The following is a 3,207-nucleotide window of genomic DNA, read 5'->3' as shown; positions in this document are numbered from 1 at the left end:
CTACCGCCTGCCAACCCCTCTCGTCCCCCGGGCCGGGAAGGGAAACGCGACCCCTTCCGTGCTTCCGTCCCCGCTCCTCGCATGGAACATAGCCCGGATGGACCAAAGCCACAGAGCAGTTCCCGAAAGAGCAGAAGCCAAAGTGTCGGCCAGCGGCGGCACCGCTGTCAGCTCTGCCTGCCAAGTCCTGCCAGGATTTTGTCCCGCTTCACCCTTTAGGGTTGAAATTTTCCATCCTCGAGTCTTTTTCTTTCCAAGTCTCAGTGTAAGCAGCCAGGGCACGAGAAGTGCTGAAGCCAGGACAAGCAAGTACCCTGAGGACTGCCGGAGGATGGTGTTTTTCGGAGCTGTGGGTGAGATGCAAACGGGTGGGAGCTCACAGTGAGCGAGCTCACTGTTTTCCAGCTGTATCAGCACCTCTAATGAGAGAAAATGGCTTTGTTTGGCCTGTGTTAGAAAATACAAAATCAGTCACTCCAGCGGAAAGCCTTTACATTGCCAGCTTGTGGAGCAAGGGCTTGGAGTGCTGCCTTCCCCCATCCCCAGGAAAACCTGAAGAATATGGGCTGGTGACATGGAGAGGTGATTTGAGTTCTCAGCCACTCCAATGCGAGATCAGGGGCAGCTGCCAGCCATGCTGCACGTGGGCTCCATCCCAGGCTCCATCCCGGGCTCCTCTTTTCCCCACGCTCCTGTAGGAATGTCACTCCCCTGTGACAGTGGGAACACGAGAAAAGTGCAAAGTTTCCTGCAAAGCATTTGCCTGTGAGAAGGAGAGCAGGAAAACAACAGCAAAAAGAGAACAGAATGGCTTGTCCCCTTTCACTGCAGGCATCCCCATAATGAAAGGGGAAAGGGAACATTTTCTTTCTTCTTTTTTCCCACTGGAAGAGAAGCCCAAGGGCCACTCAGCGCTACCTGCTCTCAATTAAATATATGGCAAGTTAAGAAGCCAAACCAAGTAGCACTTTGTTAGAGGAGTTCATCAGTTCCAGCTGCATGCCAGGCATCGATTCATGCCCTGCAGCAGATGAGGGGAGCGTGGTGGGCACCAAGACTCTGCGAGCCCAAAGGTTTTGCTGTGTCTGCAGCAGCCCTCAGATCAATGAGGTTTTGCTGAGCTATGTCTCTGCTTCCCAAGGCACCATAATTAAGGGTGTATTTTTAGTAAGACAAGATGCCGTGTTCATCGATAAGGAACAGCCCCATTCTCAAGGGCAAAGGTGGCTCCAGTTAACCTGCCTCAGCCTGGGAACGTTCCCCAGCGTGAGGTGTTTGAATCATTTAGGATGGGCTAAAACAGAGCTGGCTCCCTTCCAGGCTTTCTGGCATCCCGGCTCAGTAAACAATTCCTTGCCACAGGAGGCAGCCCAGAAAAAGCCCTTTTAAGTTTATTCCCCAGACCCTGATTCTACAGAAATCTTCCAGCGCATTCATTTCTAGGCTGTAAGTGAAGAGAAATGGCTTCAGGCATTCACTCACTTTTCTTCCCCCTCCCACCCTCCACCCCTCACCTTCTCCAGATGGCCATCTCAGCTTCACCCCCCAGTCCAGGATGGTGGAAAATGAGAGGGACTCTCTGACTCAGCCCCAGCAGCCCCTTATGTGGCACCATGTGGGGCCTTGGGGCTGTGTGCAGGTCTTGGGCAGGGATGATGGGAGGGTTGGGGGGAAAAGAGGGCGGGATGAGAGTGAAGAAGGATGGAGATGGAGGAGGACAACAAGGCCACAGTCAGTGACAAAATGGGTGCTCCAGCTTTTCTATATATTGCTTTATTTTAGCAATCAGCCCTGGTATAACCTCCTCACTCCCCAGTCCCATCAGTATCTGCACCCCCATGGAGGTGCAGGAGCCCCAAGGGCTGATGGAAGAGCACCTGGAAGCTCCCGCTGCCTGGACACGGCCCTATATCATGGACCATCGACACTACAGCCACCAGCATGGGGACAAAACCTTTGGCCACCTCTAGACATCATCTTGTCCATACAGCCACTGAAGGGCCGACAGAGCACAGTGCCCAGGATCACATCCAGGTGCCTTAGGAAGATCTCCGAGGAGAGCCCACGGCCTCTCTGTGCAACCTGTGCCAGTGCTCAGCCACCCACACCACACTGAGATGCTGCTGACGTTGAAAGAGAACCTCCTGAGTCCCATCTGGTGCCCATGGCCTCTTGTCCCAGTGCCAGGCACCATCTGTACTTCCCTGCTGGTATTGAGGGACACAGAGGAGATGCTCAAAGCCCCCTCATCTGCAGGCTGAACATGCCCAGCTCTCTCGGTCTCCTGTAAGGAAGGTGCTCCAGGTCCTTCATCATCATCACAGCCTTTTGTTGAACTCTCTCACGTTTCCAGAGCTTCCTTGCACTGGGGAGCCCAGCACCATACCCAGCATCCCCAGAGCAGATCAGGACAGAATAACCTCAGCTTGCTGGATAATCTCAACTTTCTGGATGCCAACCACCACTGAAACCAAGGAGCAGTGAATTCCAGCTCCCCATCTCCCTTCCTGGTGCCACCAGCGGCTGCTGTAACTTGTTGCCATCTGTTATTTTCACTGTGTCAGAAAGCTTCTCTGCTGAGCACCAGCCCATGAAATATGCATGCTGTGTCCTCCTGTTTCCAAACCGCCTTCTCCTCCTGCACTAAATCCCCTTCTCGCCTATTTGTCTTGTCTTCAGATTTGTTTCTTCACATCTTATGGCTTCCCAGACCATCAGTAAGAGACACTTCCCAACCCAGAGCTGACTGCTGAGCGGGGGACGTGTGCTTGTGAGCATCACACCTCAGCCATCCCGCCACACGCACCCGGATCTGCATTTCCATCTGAATGCTTTGGCTTTCATTTTTAGTTGGTCTTTATGGCCAGATCTGAGAGTAAAGCAGCAAGGAAAACTCAGAGCTGAGGCTTCACATCGCAGCTTTGAACGGATTATTTCACTCTGGGGCGGTAACACCACACAACGATTATAGGGAAGGAAACGGGCGTTTTTTTCATCGCCAACATTTTGTCTATCTCTGCTCGGAGCGACTCCCTCCTCTGCCTCCGGGCCCTTATTCTGGAGCACCGGCCGAGCCCGCAGGTTGCGCTGAGCATCGCCGGGCGCCAGATGGCACTTTGGGGCCGGCAGGAGGTTGGCTGGCTTTCTGGCGATCCTACGCGGGAGGGGAGCGGTGCCCGAGCCCTGCTGCGCTGCCAGGAGCCCGGC

The sequence above is a fragment of the Meleagris gallopavo genome, chromosome 17, assembly GCF_000146605.3.
Source record: "Meleagris gallopavo isolate NT-WF06-2002-E0010 breed Aviagen turkey brand Nicholas breeding stock chromosome 17, Turkey_5.1, whole genome shotgun sequence".
Taxonomy (NCBI): Eukaryota; Metazoa; Chordata; class Aves; order Galliformes; family Phasianidae; genus Meleagris; species Meleagris gallopavo.
Note: the sequence above shows the minus strand (reverse complement) of the source record.